This window comes from Heteronotia binoei, chromosome 7 (genome assembly GCF_032191835.1).
Source record: "Heteronotia binoei isolate CCM8104 ecotype False Entrance Well chromosome 7, APGP_CSIRO_Hbin_v1, whole genome shotgun sequence".
NCBI lineage: Eukaryota > Metazoa > Chordata > Lepidosauria > Squamata > Gekkonidae > Heteronotia > Heteronotia binoei.
This window is the reverse complement of record NC_083229.1, coordinates 57,704,477-57,715,304: the sequence shown is the minus strand read 5'-3', so window position 1 is coordinate 57,715,304 and position 10,828 is coordinate 57,704,477. Positions and strand designations below refer to the sequence as shown.

General features: G+C 40.7%; 1 long non-coding RNA gene and 1 other non-coding gene across 2 annotated transcripts; both read right to left on the bottom strand.

The window, feature by feature from the left end:
• Window positions 1-2: 2 nt before the first annotated feature.
• On the bottom strand, window positions 3-5,460 carry LOC132575160 (uncharacterized). The gene is made up of 5 exons (XR_009555658.1): window positions 5,329-5,460; window positions 2,817-2,911; window positions 1,497-1,560; window positions 967-1,053; window positions 3-623 (listed from the first exon to the last, which is right to left on the bottom strand). It is a non-coding gene; the product is annotated as an uncharacterized LOC132575160 (long non-coding RNA).
• Window positions 1,134-1,216, bottom strand: LOC132575611 (small nucleolar RNA SNORD87). Its single transcript, XR_009555699.1, has one exon. It is a non-coding gene; the product is annotated as a small nucleolar RNA SNORD87 (small nucleolar RNA).
• Window positions 5,461-10,828: the final 5,368 nt, after the last annotated feature.

Genomic DNA, 10,828 nt, shown 5'->3' with positions numbered 1-10,828 from the left:
GGTTTGAAAGAAGGCTAATATTTTATTCTAGTAACAGTATTTCATCTTAAGTACTTCATTTTCAGCATGAGAACAAAAGCATCATTCAAAAATGTATGTTTTTATCAGTAATTCCATTTAACAGATAAGAAAATGCAGCATCTTCAGCTATTGCAAATCATACAAGTCCCTCTACATCACAATTTAACAAAAATATAACCAATGGCCTGAAATCAGTATTTGGAAAATAGGAGGGGGCACTTATTTCAGACATTCTTATGCCACCTTTCCACCCTACCAAGGTCCACAAGGTGGTGAAGATAAGAAACATGTAACTAATAAATAATGTTAAAATCATTTAATTAAAAACACAAACAACATATTCCCACATTCCCCCAAGATGCAAAAGCAAGCTGAAATTAGACTATGAATGTGTTTAAAATAGTGCGAAGTTTTTCATGAATCTGGGGGAAATTGACATGTAGAAAAATATCCCTTTAGGATAGACAATGCTTGAATTGAAGGGCTCTCTCAATATCCTACTCTAGAAACTCTCTCCAGCCACCACAAGCATATTTTGAAAGGCCCAAATTAAGTTCACTCAGAGTGCAGCAATGGTTCTGGTCAGGTGTCTTTTTACCACCCTGTAATGAAAAAGGGAAGTTTCTAGGTCAAACCAAATAGCTGCCAATTACCCACATTAAACTCCAATATATGCAAACAAATGTCTTTTCCAGATTGAAGCTGTTTGCTTCTTTTAAAACTGTTGCCTTTGTTTTCAGTTAAAGAGAGACGTTTAAGTAAAAGCAAGCCTTTACATTATTGTATGAAGAATGGTGTCTAAATTTAATTCAAAATGAACGGCTTTCCTACATAATTTACAGTTTATTCATTTTAACTCTGATTCTGTCTTTCATACCTCATTTATTCATAAAGCATTTCTACAGTACTCTGGATTGACATCTTATTAACAGAAGACAGAATTACCTCACACTCCCAAGTATGCCTTTCACTGCTGTAAGCAAGAAGAACATGACAGTCAGATGTCTGCTAGGCGCACAATGAATATATTCACTGCAGAAATAAAAACATTTAACAGGACTTGAATGTTCTGATGAAAGACAAAATAGGTCACTTTACCTATTTAAACTTTAACTGGCACCTCAGAATTACTAAAGACACATCAGCAAAATTTCAGATGGGTAAACGGCAAAAAGTAAATCATCATTGTGCCAGTAATATTTTTTAAAATCATACATAAATTGACTAGTTCTCATCACTGAAATATTTTCTATTTCAGTACTTGACTGCAAAGTAAATACTACTGTGTCTGTTTCCAAATGCAAGAATTACAAGAAATTACACCCGAAGACAATTTCAGGTTGTATCTGCCTCGTAGCTATTTACCTAAGATGACTCCTGCACAGGAGATATTTTTTTAAAAATCACATGTATTTTCAAAAACACATTTTTGCCAAAGAATGGGATCCTGGGTATTGGTTCAATAAAACACTCACCGTTTTCTCTACCTTAGGGCACAAAAAGGCACCTTGATGGTTTTCAACAAACACAAAATGAAACCTAGGAAATAAAACAACATTTTAAAATACTATTTATAACAAAAATCAGAAACACTTAATTTAACAGGTTAGCCTACTCAGAATAACTCTTGAGTATATTAATAATATGTACTTTTACTATATGAGAAAGTACGCCAGGAAACAGATTCTTGAGTAATGAGTGATTTCATTATTCAGACATTTTTTTCAGAATTCTCTGGGACCAAGTTAGCCAAGGGAATATTCAGTATTTTCAAACTTATATGCATCTTCTTGATCCCAAAATGGATGCTGTCAACCCGCAGATGGTATCTCAGAGCCATTTCAATTTAGGAAGCTTGAGAACTGCCTACAACCTTCGCTCTGTCTTTCTGTCCTGCTGAAATCTTCATAGCCAAAACTCACATGCATCTCTGTATGAGCTTAAACAAGGTTAAAGGTTCGCTTACAGGGCATAGAAACGGTTACCGTCATGCCCTGATCTGTTGGGCACATCACATTTTCCACAATGTGTATGTATGTGTGCAGCAGGATGATTATTCTATTTCTAAAGATTCCAAGAAAAATCAGGGCACAGAGCCACTTCTTTAATTGTACTTTGCACAAATTCTGCCCTGAGGATGGAGCAAATGCTCAGACTTATTCCACAAATTTGCCATTCACATCTAGGAGATTAAAAAATGCTGCATGCCAAAACATTATTGAGGCCAGTATTCTGCTTGCAACTGTCTTGTAGTTAAAAAGATATTATAATCTGCATCCAAGCCACAGCACCAGTAGTTTGTGCCTGGTATCACTATTATCTTTGAAATGCCAGTTATCATCAGGTCACTACTTCCCAAACATCTTTTAACCCATTTGATTTGCCATTCCAGACACAGAATAGTCTTCATCCTACTTGCAAGACCCATATCCAACAGCCATGAGGCAAGCCTGTATTTCAATTTCTTCTCCCCAACAAAGCAGTGGCGATGAAAATCTAGGAATCCACTAGCACTTCATTCCTGGACCACTGTAGCCAGTTGTTCATTTACCTAGTTAACATATGCAGTTATAAACCTAAGAATGTTACATAGCTGCGAATGGTCTAAAACCAAGTCACTATATGTTTCTCCTTTCACTGCATCTAAATATGTCATCTTAAATTAATTGTTAAACCTATCTGAAGCTGGATTTCACAAGAATTTTTATTGCTTTAGGCTCCAAGCACTTTCCCAGCTCTAGTTAAATTGTCAAAAAAATACATTTTGTATTCCCTCTTGAAGGTTCAGGTTATACCTTGCTGGTTGAAATGATTGAGACAGTCCAGCCTTCTGAAGCCACTAGATATAAACATGATTTTAGACTCCATTTTCAGCATCTGATGAAAGGGACTGCAGAAACACATAAAACAAATTGGCTGTGGTTCAACAACCCTTAAGTTTAGTTTTCAATCCTTTAAGCAATTAACTTTGCTGAATTTCAGCAATTATTCCCAGTTACTGACAGCAATAACATGGCACAGTTTCATTTAACACATATGATAGCAATATTGAATTGAAAATATTCTAACCGCTCACACATTCACAAAAGGCAAACCTTTCCGCAAAGTTTTTCAAATATGTAATGTTTCTAAAGAATATACACTGTAATTTTAGTCAATCCTGTTTGTCAAGTATGAAAGATGAAGCAAGGTTAAAGATTACAACTTCCACACCTTTGGGACATCAGCTATCTAAGCAAGCATAACAACATATTCCCTACAGGCTCAGTTCAAACTAAGTACATGGTACTTCACAGCACCATCAAGGCAAAACCTCAATAAAATGGAATCCCCAGACTTAAGTACACTGCTACGCTGTGAAGAGGGCATGGGTCAGGGCCGTAGGATGACTCTTTAACAAGTCTCCCAATTGACAAAGAGGCAATTTATCATTAGCACTGAGACATCCAGCTGGTGCCACTGATTTATGAAGACATCAGCTGCAATAATGATGTTTAGCTGTCTAATTTATCATCATTCAGACAACTTGGAGGACTAGAAATAACTCAAAATAATCAATACTGGAAGTAATTTTTTCCACTGTATCCTCAACACACTGCCCAATTAAAACCTTTGTCAATTCTACAAAATGTGTACAAAAGAACCATTTTCACTTGTGGTCAAAGGATGGTGTCACCAAATACATAAATATATCTAGCTTGTTTTAAATAAGAGTTACAATGGTGCACTGCACCTCTGCTTTTAAAATAATATTTATCTATCACAGGAACCAAGGATAAAGAGTACAGCAACTTCCATCACTTTGGAACGCAGGCTTTCAAAGCACATTGATAAGACAAAAAACAGGAATAGCTCACAAACTGGAATGCCACAGGTTTTAAAAGAATAAAATATATAAACCATTACTATATTGGGTTTATATGAGAGATCTATAAATCCACAATCCTGTGCTATACTGTAACAAAGTTCCTTGGCAATATGTATCATCCTACTGTTCTATGAGGTCACATTAGACCAATCTGCCATTAATATTTGGTAAAGCCATAATGCTCACAGTGGCTCTTATAAATACAAAAGTTACACACTTGTGTAATCTAGTATAACACAGGATTGCTACAAGATACTGTCCATAATGTACGCATGCTTGGTCTCCACACTTACTGCATATTAATGGAACTGTTTCAAATTATTTAAGATGTTAAAAAAAACTGTTTTTAGTATCTGATAAGACTAACATCATAACTAAACATCAAATCGTGAACTATGATCACACTTAATGATGGTACTAAGGAAAAGCAACGAACTGGAAGCAGCATTTACTCTTGTTTTATTTAAATCAGATCGTTTTTTCTTTATAAACTGGCCTGTTATTTAAGAGAACCAGTGGGGTGTAACGATTCCAGGATAGCACCAGGATACGGGAGACCCAGGTTCGAATTCCCACACTGCCATGGAAACTTTCTGGGTGACCTTGGGCCAGCCCGAAATACTCAGTACAAACCACCTTTCAGGGCGGTGATAATAAAACAGAGGAGAGAAGAACAATGTAAATCTGTTAGGTCCCCATTGGGGAGAAGAGTGTGACATAAATAAAACGCACACAATGCATATTAAGGCGTTCATCCTGATTTACAAAGGGGAGATCTAACAAAGTAAGGACTGCAGATATAATAAAGGCTTGGATTGGTTATGATTCTTTGGGAAGTGCACGCTTATCGGCAAATGAGTTTGCCTGGCCTGCTCCCCAGTGCTTTAATCAGGGCCAGCTTGGTCCAGACTCCCTATTTAGCCGCGGAAGCGCAGTCTCATCTAATAGCCACGTGTCTACAAATCGCTCATACAGCAGTCCGAACAAGCAGGCCACACATCCTGCCTACAGAATCCAGATCTGAGCTTCCTGAGCAGAGGACCTAAAAATGTCAGACTAAGACCTAGTCGAATGCGCTTATACATAAAAAGGGCTCTCTGCGAGTAACATTTTAGCACATCAGAAAAAGGCCCACAGTCTAAGGAGTGTATTTTTAAAAGCGGCGAAGTGTTAATGTAGTGCAAGCATTCGATAACGAGGTCTCCATGTGTACAGCCCCTTCGATCAGCCCAAGCGGTCGTGCTGCTGAGATAACAAAGGCCCACGTCGGCAGCAACCTCCGCCTTTGGCTGAGGCCGGGCGTCTCCTCGGTCTAGCCCCTTTGGGGACTCAAGAACTGGGACACGAACACGATTGCCTATGCGGGGTTCCCGCCTGACTTATGCCCAGGCCTACCCGAGAAACAAAGTCCCTCGCCCACGGCTCCCCCGCCCACGTACCTTCCTTTAGGCGCCAGTCTCCAACATAGCCACCCTCGCCTCGTGCATCAGGCAGGAACCGGAACACTCCAGCTCTCATCGCGCGGCTCAAGTACCGACAGACCGACCTTCTCGGTTTCTATCATAGAGAGGGAATCACGAGCGCCCCCTTGCGTCCTATTTGATTCAGAACGCTCCTTTACGCAAGATAAGCGTTTTCGCGTGTGCGCGAGTGGACAGTCATACTTTGAATAAAACTTTGTTGGCCTTAAAAGTGCCACTGAACTCCAACTTTGTTCTGCTGCTTCAGACCAACATGGATGCCTGGATTAATCTATTTTTTTTACTCAGAGAGTCAGAAGCACAGTTATATTGATGGAAACGAATAGAGAACGAGGTTTGTGCCTTGAGCGGGAAACTGACTTGAAAGGGCAAAGGAAACCATTGTATTAGAATTGCGCCTACTGTAGCCAGGCGTGTGCTTTGTTGTATAAGGTTTTGTTTTGCTTGCTGGAAATCCCAAACCGATACGGGTACGAACATGGCCGGATGTAGTTGGACGGGCGGCGGGAAGGTACAACAGACTGAAAAATTGTAAAGCATTCCTTAACAATTCGAGTATTCTAGAAAAGTTGGTGTAGTATATTAGATATTCCTAAGGACATGATAATGTCGAACTGTACTGCAAAATTGTTGTAAACTCTCGTCGTCGACCGTTCCTTCAGTCTGCAACATGGCAGGGTTGCCAAAACTGAGCTACTCTCATACACGTAATCCCAAATTATCAATTTGTGAATTTATTATTCACAAAGTAGGCTATTTTTTAATATTGCTGTAAACCAGCCTCTGCCTCATTTCCAGACTATAATACTGGACTATATAGTAGGGGTGTTATAAACCATTCTTAGTCTCTACAGCAATCCTGCAACCTAATCCAACCTTGTTATTAACGGGGGAATGGAAATAATTGGACTACGCTGCGGGCTGCTATAAAATACTTTCTATATGTCCCTCCACCCCGCATGCTTTAGGACTACATTAAACGGTGATTTTCCTCTGCCCTTGCCCAAAGCAACAGTAGACTTCATGGCAGGGTTGTTTGGAGCCACTCTCCCTCAGTATTAACCCTAACAGAGCACTGCAGGCTGCCATCCATGGGTCTCAGCAGCAGGTGAGGTTGCCAGCTGCCGGTTGGGAAATACCTGGAGATTTGGGGGGTGGAGCCTGAGAAGTGCAGGGTTTGGGAAGGGGAGGGACTTCCGGTGGATATAATGCCAAAGAGTCCACCTTCCAAAGCAGCTGTTTTTTTCAGGTGAACTGATCTCTGTTGCCTAGAGATCTGTTGTAAACCCAGGAGATCTCCCACCACTATCTAAAGGTTGGCACCCTAGCAGCAGGCTGTTACCCCTTGAGGGCATGCACAACTACAGCACAACTGTTTACACTTATCTGCATATGATGAAGTGAGCTCTAACTCATGAAAACTTATAGTGAAATAAATTGTGTCAGTCTTTAAGATGCCACTGGATTCCTGTTTTTTATTCAGCAGCTGTCACTTAACCTGCTAGCAAAAATGGGGCAGGGGGGAGAGAATACAAATAGTGAGAAAATAACTAGACTGATTTCTAAGTGTCTGGCTGCAGGGAAAAAGCACCCAACCAGCATCGTGTGTACATATGGATATTTGTGTTCCGAGCAATTGCACGTCTCCTTGCAGTGGGCTGTGGAAACAGCTCCATTCTTCTGCCTTCCCTTGGCACCATATGCTGGCATTTCATTTTAAAATATATCTCTAACTTCTTCAGTTGTAGTGATATAAGGGCCAACATGAGTTACAAGTTGCAGAATCTCTGTCGGGTTTTGAAAGTGCAACAAATTGTACCTCATTCCAGGACAGTGAAATGATGACTTCTTCTAATACTTCATCAAATAAAATGGATAGATGAGGCATAAGGAGATCAGCAAATGGAGATCAGCAAAATGTCTGTAAAAGGCTATTGCATAAAGATCAAACCCTTGGGAGCCATATAACAGCCATGCACCACAGGAGTATTTCTTGCTTTCCTTCAGTCTGATCCTTTAGAGCAGTGGTGGGTAAACTGTGGCTCAGGAATCACATGTGGCTCTTTCGCACATATTGTGTGGGTCTTGAAGTGAAGCCCCCACTACCCTGTCAACTGGATTGAAGAAGGCATTTCTCTCTTTAAATCACTTCTCTGTGCCAAGCCAGCTGGCAACTTGGAGAATGCATTTAAAGTTAAAGTTACTTTCTTTCTACCTCCCCATCTACTTTCCTTCCTTCCTTTTCTCAACCATCTGACATTTATGTTTTGTGGCTCTCAGACATCTGACGTTTATTGTTTATGGCTCTTATTTTAAGCAAGTTCAGCCCCCCCTGCTTTAGACGATGGGTCATCACTCGCTGGATGTTCTAATGTTGCTGTTTGTATAGATTTGAGGGGTGTTCTGCTGTTGGCGTTTCTTTGGTGCTTTTCTCTGTGTCTTGGCATCTTGAATTTGGATCTTGGTCCGCAGAAGCTGATTTGAAAGTTTCAGTCCCTGGTGCTGAAGCAGTTCAAACATCTGAACAGGTAGCAGCCATATGCAGCTTCCTTTTGTGGGATGACTTTGTGGGATGACTTCAGTGATAACAGATCTCAGGACAGTAATAAGGTTCTTGTGCCTTTGAAATCTGCACTGACTGCAAAATCCTAGGTAGAGCTGTTCCTGTTACTGCATGTCTACAGTAGGTATAACTATTGATCAAACCATCAAGAATTTGGGCATAGTCTTGGATACCTCCTTATCCATGGAGTTCCAGATCACGAATGTTGCCAAGCTGGCATTTTACCAGCTGCACCAGGCCAGGCAGCTGGCCCCCTTTCCTGTCTCACCCGACCTCGCTCTGTGCTGGCCTGCCTTTGAGATTGATCCAGAAACCCCAACTGGTCCAGTGTGGGTCCTGACTGGGACACCACAGATCACACATATTCCACCTGTGCTGTGCCAGCTGCATTGACTCCCCATGGAGTACCAGGTCAGGTTCACGGTTATGGTAATCACCTCCAAGACCTTGAGCAGTCTGGGACCTACATATCTTCAGGACCACCTGCTCAGGTAGGTCCCCTGAAGAGCTTTATGCTCTGCTGGAAATAACCAGCTGGTGATCCCTAGCCCTAAAGATGTCTGGCTGTCCTCAACCAGTACCCGGTAGAACTCTGCAGAATAACATCCATGCCCTGCAGGACCTTATGCAGGGCATGTAAGGCAGAGATGTTCCAACAGGGTTTTGGTTGAAGACAGCAACAGGTACCACCTTATCTGGCGGAGGCCACCCACCCCCTTGTTCTCTCTCACTTGTGTGTGGGGCTCACGCGCTTGAGCCCCCAGACTCCACAAAGCCTGAAGACAGAAATGTGGGTGGATCACGCATTTGGCATATCAGCCTCAGCCGCCCACATTGTGTCTGAAAGGCTAAAAGGATGCAGACATCTTGCACTCATATTCTCGCTTCCTTTTGCTGACACATGTATTCTTGATAAATTGCTGGCTGCATCGAATCTTGGAGGCTATGAAGACATAACCTCATGCTATTGAACAAAGGCTTCCTGTTTTCAGTAGAGATGTATAAATAAAACAAGGACTTGCAGAGAGCAAGCAAGCTTTCCTCACTTCCTCAATACACGTGTTGAGAGTCTTCATTCCTACACTTGTGGGACAGTAATGGATACTCTATTTAGTTGACACTGTCTAATGTTTTGAAATTAAAAAAAAATTAACTTGTTTGTTTCAATTCCAGTTTATATTGTACTTCCTGTTTTTGTTAACCACCTTGAGCCCTGTGAACTCAGGGAAGGACAACATATAGATTGAAATTATAAATAAATAACTTTCTTAAGAGGCTTGCAACAGCTAGAGTTAGCAACCTCACAGTAGCAGCTGATGGCTGACACTGCATTGTGACTGGGGTTCATTATTGTCTTCTACCCCTGTCTCTGTTTGATAACTGCCTGGAAATAGCCAAGAGAGACACAGGGACAGTAATTATGTTCTGCTGTATCAACCAATAGTGTATAACACAGGCACATGGTAGTGAACTATGGATTTGCAAGAGCAGCAACACTCTTCTAGTTCTTATACATCCCCCTCCCCTTGATGTTCCTTGCACATTAGGATTCTCCTGTTGGTTGGGAGAATGCAACCACTAGGACAATACTTATCCATCCAATCAAGGGAGGTTGAAAATCTGTAGTTTCTTTTTGGATTGATGTGAGGGTGATCTGATTGTAACATCTGTCACTCCATTGATCGCCAGGGTTGATGCAGCTGATCTGGCTGGCTAGGTGGGTGTCCCCTCCCTCCCTCACAGGTCCCTCCAAAACCTGCACACTCAGTGTAAGAGGACGACCATCCCAGAGAGAAGAAGTGTACTATTCTTTGGTCAAGGGTATGTGCTCTGATCCTGCAGGGCAAAAGAGTAATGAACATTTCAGAAGCAGTTGGAATCGAGTTTTCTGTACCTGGTTATCCATGCTCTCATAATCTGTTTGTACTTGTGTTTATGTTTCTTGAGCATGGAGTTGATGACATTATCATTTGTGCAAGAGTTCTTATGCCACCTCTGAAAGGATTCCTATTCCAGAGCAAATCCTGTTGTATCAGACTGCCTTTTTTTTTGGACAAAAATATTACAAATATAGTTTAAATATATGGCTTCCTCAGGAGCTGTTAGGCTCTCCTTCCTTGGAAGGTTTTAAACAGAGGTTAGATGACCATCTGACAGCAATGCAGATCCTGTGAATTTAGGGGGAGGTGTTTGTGAATTCCCTACATGGTGCAGGGGTTGGACTAGATGACACTGGGGGTCCCTTCCAACTCTATGATTCTATCACTGACTTTTAAGAATCAGTTTACATTTTATTTTTACTAAATATGTAAAATAAGAGTAAGTTAAACTCTTTTAGAAAACTTTTCTGCTGTTATCACAATGTATGGTTCAGGAAATGTATGAATGATATACATACATTTATAAAGGGGATTTTGTGTGATTTAGATGTTGCTGTAAAAGATTAAATAAAACAGCTCCACATTCCAGTGGACAACTGGAAACAAATACATATCAATAAATAAAATTATATACATAATACTGTGCATGTTCAAAATATTCTGTGCAGTGTGCTTTGTCTCATATATACAGCTACAATTACAAAGCTATACCCTCAAGTTAAATATTTTCTGTGTTAATGTATTCTCTGCCAATCACCATTTATTCCCGTAGAGACCACTTAGAACAGAGCTGTCTTTGTGCAAAGTCAAGACTTGAGGAGGTAGAGGGGGGTACGGGAGAGAAATAAAATGAATAGAAAAAATTAGATTAATCACTTACTCCAAAATTATGACTCTAAATATATTATTCTTCACAACTCATATGCAAAAAAAAATCACAAGGCAGGTATTAGCAATTATGACATACACACGTATAAGGAATAATTTCATTAGGGTTGGGGGACAAGACAGAGTA